Source organism: Chiloscyllium plagiosum, chromosome 2, assembly GCF_004010195.1.
Source record: "Chiloscyllium plagiosum isolate BGI_BamShark_2017 chromosome 2, ASM401019v2, whole genome shotgun sequence".
NCBI lineage: Eukaryota > Metazoa > Chordata > Chondrichthyes > Orectolobiformes > Hemiscylliidae > Chiloscyllium > Chiloscyllium plagiosum.
In genome coordinates this window covers 11111821-11125358 of record NC_057711.1, presented here as the reverse complement: position 1 = coordinate 11125358, position 13538 = coordinate 11111821, and the positions used below count along the sequence as shown (strand labels likewise).

General features: G+C 40.8%; 1 protein-coding gene across 2 annotated transcripts in view; it reads left to right on the top strand.

The window, feature by feature from the left end:
* The window catches only part of sh3bp2 (SH3-domain binding protein 2), a 127399-nt gene that overhangs the window by 17747 nt on the left and 96114 nt on the right, over positions 1-13538 (top strand). The window contains exon 2 of one of the 2 annotated variants that reach the window (XM_043703980.1): positions 12320-12366. The gene's annotated coding sequence lies outside the window, so the exon portion shown is untranslated. Of the gene's footprint in view, positions 1-12316; positions 12367-13538 lie in introns of both variants that reach the window. The other variant, XM_043703988.1, reaches the window with a different exon arrangement.

Genomic DNA, 13538 nt, shown 5'->3' with positions numbered 1-13538 from the left:
CCACTTATGCTGTTAAGTCCTATGGTCTTATAAAAGATGGAAATCAGTTATTTTAGGATTACTTTCAGCAGTCACACAGTGATGCAATGGGAGGACGATATATCAGAAGTAGCTCTTGGGGCCCTTTGAATCTCCTCTGCCATTTCATATGATTGTGGCCATTCTAGCTCAAAGCCACTTTCCCACAGGACTCTCCTATCCTCTGAATACCATTAAGGTAATATTTTCAAGATGAGAAGTCAGGATCTCGTTGAACGTGTGACTGGGTCACTATTCAAGTGCAGAAATGGTCTCATGAGCCTGACCTAAACAATCTCGTGGTCTAACCAAGCTGTTAGTTAGGGTTTATAAGCCAGGCTACAACAAGTACTTAAACGTGGCTAAATAAAGACACATTTTGTTGAAGCTCTTAATGTTTCATTCATCAGGACAATACCAATTTAAGTAGAAATCCACATTTTACTGCAAGAGAGGCAAGTTCTGATTGGTAGGCAAGTGAACACTGATTGAGAGATGTTGCCATGGAAAATGGAGGCGAGCAAAAAGCCTATTGAGCTAGCTCTGTTAGTCAGCACAAAGATAGTTAATCTCAGGCTTTAAATCTACTGCTCCCCATTTCTCTTGATTCAGTGAGAGAACAAAAGTCTGTTAATGTTAGATTTAAATATATTTGACAATGGAGTATCTTCCATCTCTAGAATACTAGAGATTTGCAATTCTCTAAGTCAAGCAATTTCTCCTCGGGTCAATCCTAAATATTTGACCTCTCTGCTGACACTGTTATAGAACATAGAACATAGAAATTTACAGCACAATACAGACCCTTTGGCCCTCAAAGTATGAAACCAATCCAAAGCCCATCTAACCTACACTATTCCATTTTCATCCATATGTCTATCCAATGACCATTTAAATGTACTTAAAGTTGGCAAGTCTACTACTGTTGCAGGCAGGGCGTTCTACGCCCCTACTACTCACTGAGTAAAGAAACTACCTCTAACATCTGTCCTATATTTATCACCCCTCAATTTAAAGCTATGCGCTCTCATGCTAACATTACCATCCGAGAAAAAAGACTCTCACTGTCCATCTTTGATTATCTTATATGTGTCATATCTTATAAGTCACCTCTCAACCTTCTTCTCTCTAATAAAAACAGCTTCAAGTCCCTCAGCAATTTCTCATAAGACCTTCCATCCATACCAGGCAACATCTAGTCAATCTCCTCTGAACCCTTTCCAAAGCTTCCACATCCTTCCTATAATACGGTGACCAGAACTGTACACAATACTCCAAGTGCGGCTGCACCAGAGTTTTGTACTGCTGCAGCATGACCTCATGGTTCCAAAACTCAATCCCTATACTAATGAAAGCTAACACACTGTATGCCTTATTCTCAACCCTACCAACCTGGGTGGCAACTTTCAGGGATCTATGTACATGGACACCAAGATCTCCCTGCTCAGGAATATTGTGTGCATTTCTGGTCTCCTTCCTATCGGAAGGATGTTGTGAAACTTGAAAAGGTTCAGAAAAGATTTACAAGGATGTTGCCAGTGTTGGAGATTTTGAGCTATAGGGAGAGGCTGAACAGGCTGCGGCTGTTTTCCCTGGAGCGTCAGAGGTTGAGGGGTGATCTCACAGAAGTTTATAAAATCATGAGAGGCATGGATAAATAGACAAGGTCTTTTCCCTGGGGTGGGGGAATCCAGAACTAGAGGGCATAGGTTTAGAGTGAGAGGGGAAAGATATAAAAGGGATCTAAGGGGCAACTCTTTCATGCAGAGGTTGGTGCGTGTATGGAATGAGTTGCCAGAGGAAGTGGTGGAGGCTGGTACAATTGCAACATTTAAAAGGCATCTGGATGGATATATGAATAGGAAGGGTTTGGAGGGATCTGGGCCAGTGCTGGCAAATAGGACTAGATTAGGTTGAGATATCTGGTTGGCATGGACTAGTTGGACTGAAGGGTCTGTTTCCCTGCTGTACATCTCTATGACTCCACGATGAACAGTAGTGTAACTAAAATGCTCTGAGGTAGACGTACCTGACAAAACTGAACAGTGAACTGCTCCTGTCAGTAGGCAACTGACTGGGTTAAGTGTTCCCTCAGTGAGACTGGAGAGCCCGAAGAGGGCCATATCCAATCTATACCTTCATTTAGAATCTTACCTTAGTTATACTACCTGGTCTGAAGACTACATCTATTAGGCCTCATTTGACGAATAGAGATAGTGTTGTTACATTGCTGGGAGAGGGAGTTAAAGCAATTTGTTCAAAATCTACAGATATATGTAATGAAAGTAGAATAATAATAATATCAGACTTTAATTGCCTTCACATGGATTGCACAAACCACAGTACTCATGAGGGAAGGAAATAATTCGCTGATATGAATTTCTTACCAGCCGAACAAGGAAAGAAGCAGTTTTCGATCTGGTTCTGGTAAATGAATTAAGACAAGTGGAATGTGTGATACAAGGATATCATCTAGCTGACAATGATCCCAACAATACAAACCTTCTCACAAATATCAGGAGCAACGTACAGTTATCACTGGGAACGTTACGAAAAGTTCAGGAAAGAATTCAAAGGCATTTAAGGATATTTGGACAGGTACATGAATTTGAAATGTGTCAAATGCAGGCAAGTGGGATGAGTTCAATTTAGAAAACCTGGTTGACATAGACAAGTTGGACTGAAGGGTCTGTTTTGGTACTGTATGACTCCATGACTCCAATAATAAGGAAGGGCAAGAGAAGAATGAGCAAAAATTAGCAGGCAACTTTAAATTGAAGCCTAAAACATTTTTTGAACATATAAGATGCTTGGTAAATAGTTGGACTGATTAAAAGCCCAAAGGAATATCTTCATTTGGAGGATAAGGTTTTGAATGTAGACTTTGCATCTCATAGAGACATTACAGTACATTGGTTTATCAAGTCAATGCTGGCTCTTTGTAGAACAATCCAGTGAGGCCTGTCCTGCTCTGCTTTTGTAAGCCTGCAAGTTCAATTTCATTCAGTGCCGATTCAATTTCTTCTTTGACACCATTGATTGTTTGCAATGGAGTGGAAACTGAGACAGTGACAGAGAGTTCTAGTTAATTACCATTCACTGCATGAAACAAGTTCTTCCTCACAGCCCTCCTGGATCTCTTGCTTAAGACTTTAAATTTATGTCCCTGGTCCTTCTATGATCAGTTGATTGGAATAGCATGTCTGTGTCTGTCCTATCCAAAACTATCATTTTCTATCAAATTTCCTGTCTATCTCCATTGTTTGTCCCAGTATCTTGGTAATTAAAATCCCCTGACCCAAAACTATTCTGGAAAAACTTCTCTTCACCCTCTTAAAGCTCCTCATATCCACCTTAAATTCTGGTGACCAGAACTGGAGGCAATACACTAATTATGGTCTAACCAGACTTCAACTTTTCAGCACAACCTCCCTCCTTTGTGTGCTATACCTCTACTTCTGAAGTCCTACATCCCATATACTTTGCTAATGATCCTCTCAGTACGTCCTCTGACTAATTCTCGTGGTTTATAATCTCTTCTTTTATGTCTGCTCCCAGTTATTCTCTGGGTCCTAACTCTGTCAAGGAAGGCTGTGCTCTGTGGTATGAGAGCAGTGTGGCAGTGATTGCACTATCGTTGATCCACCCATACCTGTTGTCATGACCTGATCCTCTGCTGCTCATTTCTGTTTTCAAATTATTATAATACACCACTCACTTACAGTACTATCCTGCTGCAGTGGTATTGAAATGTTTAAATTGTGAAATAAAAATCAGGAAGTTCATTTAAGGGAAAAGTAACCTCTTCTTTCAAATAGTAACAAACAGGATGCTTAGGTTGCTCAACGTCTCCTAATCTGTGGTACTATTTTTACAGCATTTGTTCATTCTTGATTATGGACAAGTCAGCATTTAAAACTGCTGGGGAAAGGGTGATGCTCATGAAGGATATACAGTACAGTGAGTTGCAATCCTATGTACCCAGGTCTCTCTCTGTTCCCACGTCCTGTTCAAAATTACACCTTTTAATTTATACTAGGTATATAATCTAGACCGACATTTCAGTGCACCATTGATGAAATGCTGCCTTTCTGTAGGTGTCATCTTTTTTTTTAACTGCCAAACCGTGTCACCAAAAAGCAGATGAACAGCCTATTTTGCTCCTTGCTGATTTCAGAACCTTGGATTGGTTGATGTATTTTCCTACCAAACAATGGTGAATGTGTTTCAGAAACGAGCTAGGTGTGAAAAAAAGTACAAGTTCTTTATCTTGTATTAGCAACCAAGACTCAACTGGAAAATGCAACCAACATTTGCTGTCAAGTAAAGTCCCTATGATTGAAAGTTTCCCTTCACATTTCTTTTTGGCTGTTTGATTGAAAGTGAGACTGAAATGTTCAGAAACTGGCAGCTTCTGCTTTTGTACATTGAGTTTCACAAAAAGCATGATATGAGAGGATTGGATTGGAAGCCAGCAGCCATTAGATTGCAAGGCTGTGGAACAGGGATGAGTGTGATTGCCAGTTCTGTTTGAACGCATTCCTGGCAGTTTCATCACCTGCCCCATCTGTTCACAGACCCATTATATCCCTTTTGCAGTATTCTTTACAGCAAAGAAATGGAAGGGATCTACAAAAATTGAATAAAACCCTTTTTTAAAAAAATGCTGATGCTTTTTTCTTCCAGAGCTGCCTGATTAGTCTTGAATTGTTTCTGTTTCAACCAATAACATGAGTGTTGCCAACTGTAGCTGGCAGAGTTAGGAGTGGTCCGATCATGACATATGACCCTTGATCATGTGACAGCTGCAATTATTACTACTTTAAAAAGATTGTGTTCACTGTAAATGGGCACCATGGATTTTTGAGGAGCAGCTGTTATGCCTCTAACCAGCAGACAAAAAGGCAGCATAAGGCCAGGGTTGGGAGAGAAATCTGAGGGATTGTGCAGTCATGAAGTGAATGGTGAAGGGGGAGGCTATACAATCACAGCAGGTCTGGCAGAATCTGTGGAGAGAAATCGGAGTTAATGTAACCGGTCGAGTGACTCGTTCTCAGAACTCAGGGAAACTGCACTCATGTTAAGAAAAAAAAGGTTCTGAGGAAGGGTCACTTGACCCAAAACGTTAACTGGTTTTTCTCCATTGATGTTGCCAGACTTGCTGAGCTTAACCAACAAGTTCTGTTTTATTTCTGATTTACAGCATCTGCAGTTCTTTTGGTTTTTATTAAATACACAATCACATTCAGTTTTTGGCTAATCCCTCAGTTAACATGCCTTTTAAAATAATATCTGGTCAGTCAGTAACTAGGGGCCACGCTTTCAAGATTGTTAGCTAGCGAGCCAGGAGTGAGATGAAGAGAAGCTTCTTTAGGGTGTAGGCTTGCTCGCTGAGCTGTAGGTTTGATATCCAGATGTTTCATTACCTGGCTAGGTAACATCATCAGTGGCGACCTCCAAGTGAAGCAAAGCTGTTGTCTCCTGCTTTCTATTTATATCTTTCTCCTGGATGGGGTTCCTGGGGTTTGTGGTGATGTCATTTCCTGTTTGTTTTCTGAGGGGTTGATAGATGGTATCTAGATCTATGCATTTGTTTATGGCGTTGTGGTTGGAGGGCCAGGCCTCTAGGAGTTCTCTGGCATGTTATTCCTAGAGGCCTGGCACTCCAACGCCATAAACAAACACATAGATCTAGATGCCATCTATCAACCCCTCAGAAAACAAACAGGAAATGACATCACCAAAAAACCCCAGGAACCCCATCCAGGAGAAAGATATAAATAGAAAGCAGGAGACAACAGCTTCGCTTCACTTGGAGGTTGCCACTGATGATGTTACCTAGCCAGGTAATGAAACGTCTGGATATCAAACCTACAGCTCAGCGAGCAAGCCTACACCCTAAACCTCAACCTGAGCTACAAACCTTCACAAACCTTGCAGAAGCTTCTTTACTCAGAAAGTTGTTAGGATATAGAATGCGCTGCTTGGGAGAGTTTTGGAGGTGGATTCCATAGGAGAATTCAAAAAACAGCTGGATATATATTTGAAACTGATGAATTTAGAGGGTTACAACAATAGGACCACAGAATGGGACTCGCGGGGTAGCTCTTTTCGGAGCCTGTACAGACGCGAAGGATCAAATGGTCTCCTTCTGCACTGTAAAATTCGAAATGATATATGACTCTATTACTTTGGTGCTATTTTAGGAGACATCTGTGCATAATTTGGTAAACCCTTGCATGTGCAGAGTGGTCAGAAATCAAGGTCGAATTTCCTAAGGAGAAAGTGAGGGCTGCAGATGCTGGAGATCGGAGCTGAAAATGTGTTGCTGGAAAAGCACAGCAGGTCAGGCAGCATCCAAGGAGCAGGAGAATCGACGTTTCGGGCATGAAACGTCGATTCTCCTGCTCCTTGGATGCTGCCTGACCTGCTGCGCTTTTCCAGCAACACATTTTCAGCTCCGAACTTCCTAAGGCACAGGAAATGAGAGAACTGAGATGCAGGCATAGTGGAGGTCTACAGACAGTGAGGTTTGACAAGGGCTGTGATCATGCATGCAGATTTTTTAATGAGTGTTAGTCAAGCTCAATGGGTTAGAACACAGGAGAGCAGCTAGCAGTTGTTCTGTGTAAGTCAGGCAAGGCGACCCATATGATGTGGAGAGACAAAACTGTTTTAATTTTTATATTATATAGAGGCTAATTATATAGATTGTGTGTGTGTGTGATGGTTACTATTATCCTGTGTTGTGCCTTGATGTCTGTGACATAGAGGATGAGTAATTTATCACTATCGCATCTTAGGAAATGTTCTCCTAGTTAGCCTTTAAAAAATCTAATGAAACTCAGACGAGAACATACATGACAAACACACCCTCCATCTGATTAGGGGATGACGTAGTGCAAACCGGGGTACATAATAATATCTTGCATGTACAAATTGGGCATTAGTGAGTTAATTTAGATACATAAGAGGAATGAATTGTTTATGGTAGTGACTTGGGTACATTGATCATGATAAAGTATCTGCAGCCGAAATTTGCAAGACCTGTGGAACTTGTTTTATGTCTTTCAAGTGTAATATTGCTGAGCCATATCCCTAAAGGAGTTAAGAGATCATTCAGTTATTGTTTAGTTCAGTTAGGAGAATTTGAAAGAAAGTCTTGCATGCATACTGCAGCTTTTATAATCATGGGACGTCACAATGAAGCACTTTGCAGCGAGTGAACTACCTTTGATGCAAAGACAAAATACGGAGGATACTGAAAGGCTATAGTAAAAATAGGAAATGCTGAAAATACTTTGACTCGTTGTATCTATCCAAAGATGTACAGAATGTTTCCAGCTGATGACCTTTCATCAGAACTGAACAGAGTGGATGTTGGGAAGATGTTTCCATTGGCAGGAGAGACTAGGGCCTTTTAGATCTTTTAGAACGGAGATAAGGAGAACCTTCTTCAGCCAGAGATTGGTGGAATTCATTACCACAGGAGGCTGTGGAGGCCAGGTCATTGAGTATATTTAAGACTGAGATAGATAGGTTCTTGAGAATCAAGGGGATCAAGGGTTATAGGTAGAAAGCAGGAGGATGGGGTTGAGAAACTTATCAGCCATGACTGAATGTCGGAGCAGACTCGATGGGCTGAATGGTCTAAGTTTTGCTCCTATGTCTTATGGTCTAACTGGAGAGATTAGAGGTAGGCCATGATAGTGATAAAATATGGACCATTGATTTTCAAAGTCAGTCATCTTATTTTAGTACCTGGGACCTTCATGGACTAAAATGATTTTAAGGGGAAAGAATATCCTGCGTTGAAGTGGCCACAGCAATCAGCAGACAACACAGGTTACCTGAGCTTTGTGAAACCAAAGTGATCGAAACAAAATCATCAGAACTGAAATTAATACTTTTAATCAGAAGATATTGAAACTTAGTCTATGCTGTTGAGCATAAAGAAATCCTCAGCACTTCCCTTGATTTGCACCTGTATGATAAATTTTGTACATTGTGGATGGCGCATTGTCAAGCTTGATGTTGGAAACCACGAATCAGTTGTACTTCAGGGAGCTGCTTTTGGCAGTGTAGAGAAGTTGTGTTTATGTACTTTTTAGTGCAAGGTACACCTCAGTCCAATTAAGTGTAGTTCATTAGTTCACAGGAAGTAATAAGGAACTAATTTCAAGGTTTTCTTGGAACCAGCTGGAGAAGGTGCTCTCTGAGCTTCTAAGAAGAAAAATGCCTAGTGACACAGCTGATTAAGAGAAAACATCAGAACATTGAGGATTCAAAGGACAGCTGAAATATTCACTCCAGCTGGGATTATAAGACTCAATTAAACAACTGTGGCTTCAAATTAAAACCTATAAGCCACAAATATTTTAAACTGTATATTCCTTTGATCTTCCTTTTGAACTGGACTTTGTCTTTCTTTCAATGTTGTACATGTGCACATGTATGTTAGACATTGCATCATGATTACTTTTTCCAAAAGTTAGCAGATAATAAAATTGTCATACTTTCACTCTGAAAAAATAAAACCTTGAAATTGATTCCTTATTACTTCTGGTGAACTATTGAACTACATTTAATTAGACTGAGGTATGCCATGCACTAGAAAGAACATAAATTTTGATTGCAGCCAACGAAAGAGGTTGTAAAGAGATAAGCCAGCGCACACCTCCTTACCTACTTGTAAGTCGAGAGTGTGGCGCTGGAAAAGCACAGCAGGTCAGGCAGCATCCGAGAAGCAGGAAAATCGATGTTTCAGGCATAAGCCCTTCATCAGGAAGGAGGCTTATGCCCGAAATGTCGATTCTCCTGCTCCTTGGATGCTGCCTGACCTGCTGTGCTTTTCTAGCGCCACACTCTCGAATCTGATCTCCAGCATCTGCAGTTCTCCCTTTCTACTTACCTATGTGTTACAAAATTGTGGGCTAGTTTTCTGGGATAGAAACATGGAAAATAGGAGCAGGGGTAAGCCCTTTGAGCCTGCTCCACCATTCAGCATCGTCCTGGCTGATCATCCTATTCACTACTTCATTCTCAGTTTTCCAGCAATTTCCCTCCATATCTTTTGATCCCTTTAAGTCCTAAGAACTACATCTACATCTTTCTTGTAAATCTTCAATGTTATTGCCTCAACTGTTTTCAGTGGCAGAGAATTCCACATGCATTCCCATAGTACCCGCAAACCATAAAGGAATTTGAATGGGGAAATATAATGTTCCTACAAAAACATTAAAAAAAACTATAATTAGGTTTATTATAATAAATTATTTATAATTGACACTAACACTTTCCTAGGAAAGGACAAGGCAATTTATGAAAAATTAAGGGCACTGTCCTTGGAAGGAGTAAAAATTAAAAGGAGCAACTAGGTATTTGGTGGTGGAGTTCTGCCTGAAAACCAGGAAAATAGGAATTGAAAAACATGCGGCAAAATATCTAGAAGCTGGAAACTGAGGAAACGGATTTAGGTAAATTCCAATTGGAGCAGTGGTAATTGGAAGCAGAATTCAGAGAAAGGATAAACGAGAGAGAGGCAGGAATGGAAAGAAAACAGAAAAAGAATTTCAGGAAAGGCAAATGGAGAAGAAGGAGGCTGGAAAAGGAAAGAAAACAGCAATTTCAGTTGAAACAACTTTATTAAATTTAAACAGATAGGAATGTAGTGGTATTATCTCTCGACATTTAATCCAGAGGCCCCCTCTAATACTCTGCAGAGCAGGATCAAATTTCACCAAAGCAGTTAGAAGGATTTAAATTCAGTTTTAGATTAGATTAGATTACTTACAGTGTGGAAACAGGCCCTTCGGCCCAACAAGTCCACACCGCCCCGCCGAAGCGCAACCCACCCATACCCCTACATTTACCCCTTACCTAACACTACGGGCAATTTAGCATGGCCAATTCACCTGACCTGCACATCTTTGGACTGTGGGAGGAAACCGGAGCACCCGGAGGAAACCCACGCAGACACAGGGAGAACGTGCAAACTCCACACAGTCAGTCGCCTGAGGCGGGAATTGAACCCGGGTCTCTGGCACTGTGAGGCAGCAGTGCTAACCACTGTGCCACCATGCCACCCAGTTAATTCAGTCTCATTAATGGTGACCAGGAAACTACCATTTTCCACTTGGGGATACTGAATCCTTCTGGACTCAATACTGAGTTCAACAACTTTAGGGCTTGAGATCTCCCATGTCTTTATCCCAAGCCCCACACGCAAGGCTTTGTTATCACAGAGTCTGTTATTACACACAACCCATTGGGCTCTATCCCTATTATTTACCCCTTTGGGCTCTATCCCTATTATTTACCGCTTACCCCTCACCAACCCTATCTTCTGCATATGAACTGAATTTTCCTAGCTACCATCAGGAAGCATCATTGGACCTGAAATGTCAACTCTGATTTCTGTCCACAAATGCTGCCAGACCTGATGAACCTTTCCAGCCAGTTTGATTTTTGTTTCTGATTAACATCATGCACAGTTCTTTCGGTTTTTATGAAACTATTATCAGTTGTCATTAAAAACGCATTTGGCTATTAATGTCCTTTAGAGAAGGAAATCTGCTGTCCTTATTTAGCCTGGCCTACATGTGACCCCAGACCCACAGCAATGTGGTTGATTCTTAAATGGACTCTGAACTGGCCTCACAAGCCACTCAGTAGGTAATTAGAAATAGGCAACGAATGCTGGCCTTAACAGCAATGCTAAAAATTATCCCAGTCCAACACCAATGCTCACAATATAGGAGTTAATTTGGCAGTTATATAGCTAACTTGGTGTTGTAATGCATGCACAGGATCATATTACAGAGCTCCAGTAATAAATAATGCACTGTGATAGGCTAGTTAAACCACTGTTAGATGAGCTAATACTGAAGACAATGATGTTGTAATGTGATAGGTTAAGTGTAATGTGGTGAACCAATGAGGCAGAAGATGAATAGTTTAGGAAGACAAAGCAAGCCAGTATGATTGGGTATGCTAATGCTATCAGATTAGCCCGGGAACCTAAGGCTGTGTAAACTGCAGAGAAACAAATGTCTCGGGGACAGACAGAGAAGACATTTTCTGGTTGTCACAGCTTTGATTTTGCAAGATTAAAGTTTAATTTCACGAAGGATTTTCTGCGTCTCCTGGTAATTTTTTTTACAGAATATTGAATGATTCTTCCACAACAATATCTCAAGGAATAATGATTTTTTAAAAAAAGTTTACATCAAGAAGGAATTTCAGTGTGCTCAGTAAAAATTACCTCTGGTGAGGGAGCCGCCCCTAACTCAGATTTAAGGTTGAAGGATGGTTAGTGCAATGGTTAACGATGGACACTTGTTGTACAGTAAGTTGACAGGAAAACCTCGTGAAGAGCATACCCATCTACGAGACAACAAATGCAAATTTCAGGAGTTTCAGGAGACACTTTCATGAGTGTCTTGTCAAGGGCAATGTTTAAGTAGCTCTCATGGAAACCATTGGTCTTCTCAAGATTGGGACTACAGAAGGCGAAGAGATTTATTTCATCAAGCAATGAACACAACCACCAATCAGGGATTAGAACTAGAAGCCATTCTGGTCAGGCTACCAAAAACATCATTTGACGTGTTATTAGTTTCAAAGACCCACAACCCATCTATTTATCGATTACTTATTTATAACAACTATATTCATAAATTAAATGCAATTCTACAAAAAACATTACACAATATCCAAGTTATCCTAATTGTCTTCCCACTGCCCTTTATGCCTATTAATGGTACCTATACAAATGTCCTTACACTATCTAATTGATTAGGCTTTGTCTCAAAGACCACTAGCTAACTAATCAGCACCCTTTAGTTGCTACATTTAAGATTTGGTATTGTTCTGTTTGGCTTGACGAGAGTAAGATGATAAACTTCCACAGCATGTCTCTTTATCTTCAGCAGTTTTATGTTCTGTACTATCAGGCGACTACTTCCCAAGCAACAAAACCAGAAATTGTTGGAAAAGCTCAGCAGCATCTTTGGAGAGAAATCAGAGTTAACGGCTGAGTTCTGAGGAAGGCTCACTGGACCTGAAACGTTAACTCTGATTTCTCTCCACAGATGCTGCCAGACCTGCTGAGCTTTTCCAGCAATTTCTAATTTTTGTTTCTGGTTTCCAACATCCGTGGTTCCTTCGGTTTTTGTTGACTACTTCCTAAGACTGTTTGTAGGTTGTTGAGAATGCTGGCTTGATTGCTACAAGTTACTCTTTTGTTGGCTGTCTTTAGAATCTGCTCCAGTAACAATCATTTGCTATTTGTTTTCAGCAGGAATTGAATGACCTTCATAATCTTCCACCAGTGGCCTCTCCTGACAGGTACGTACTGTGCTGTTCCACATTGTCATAGTTACCTCGTTATGGTTTTCCCAATTCAGTGAAATGCTGGCACAAGATTATCTGATTCCTGAAGAAGGGCTTATGCCCGAAACGTTGATTCTCCTGCTCCTTTGAAGCTGCCTGACCTGCTGCGCTTTTCCAGCAACGCATTTTTCAGCTCTGATCTCCAGCATCTGCAGTCCTCACTTTCTCCTACAAGATTATCTACTCCAAGCTGCAGCTCCAATGACCAATTGAGTAAATGGTATCTATCAGTGGAATGAGTATCAGCCTGGGGTACAGGCTATTGGTAGACGTCACCAGCAAGCACAGTATTTATTCTCTCTCTAGGGATGCTGCCAAACCTGTTGAGTTTCTCCAGCATTATCTGCGTTCATTTGTATTGAGACAGCTTCAAGACTGTCATCTACACGCCGATGCAGGTGTACAATTAAGACCTTGTTAACATGTACACTGTATATGCTCTTGTAACCTCTTACTTATCCTTCAGCATAAATCTCACTGTTTCTACTCTTCTAAACTGAAACTAAAGCTTCCTTTATACTGTCCTCATCAAACACTCCCAGGACAGGTATAGCACTGCGCTAGATAGAGTAGAGCGCTGGCCACTCTTTTAACTGAAAGTAAAGCTCCCTCTATACTGTCCCTATCAAACATTACTAGGACATGTGCAGCACAGGGTTAAGCACAATATTTACTTGTGTATCCTTAATTGCCCTTGAGAAAGTGTTGGTGGGCTGCCTTCAGAGTGGTTTGATACGTCATGATACTATGGCTTTAAAGTCAATCACATTGCTTTGGGTTTGGATTCATATGCAGGCCAGCTGACAAAGGACAGTATTGGAAAAGCAGCTAGATTTTTACAATGGTCCAGAAGTAACATTGAGACCATTTCTGAGACTAGATTTTATTAGAATGCAGATTTATTTATTTAATGTGAAGGACACAACTTTGGAATGTGTTATTGATGGAGTCTTGCATGCCATACCATATCACTGGCCTTGCAAAGGAAAGTGCCATTCTTTCCTTTGCTTTGAATGAGGAAACATTAATAAGAACACAAGAAGAAGAAAGGGTAGGCCATTCAGCCCCTTAAGTGTGCCCCATCATTCTATAAAATAATTCCTCAGTTCCTCTTTTGTGCCAACTCC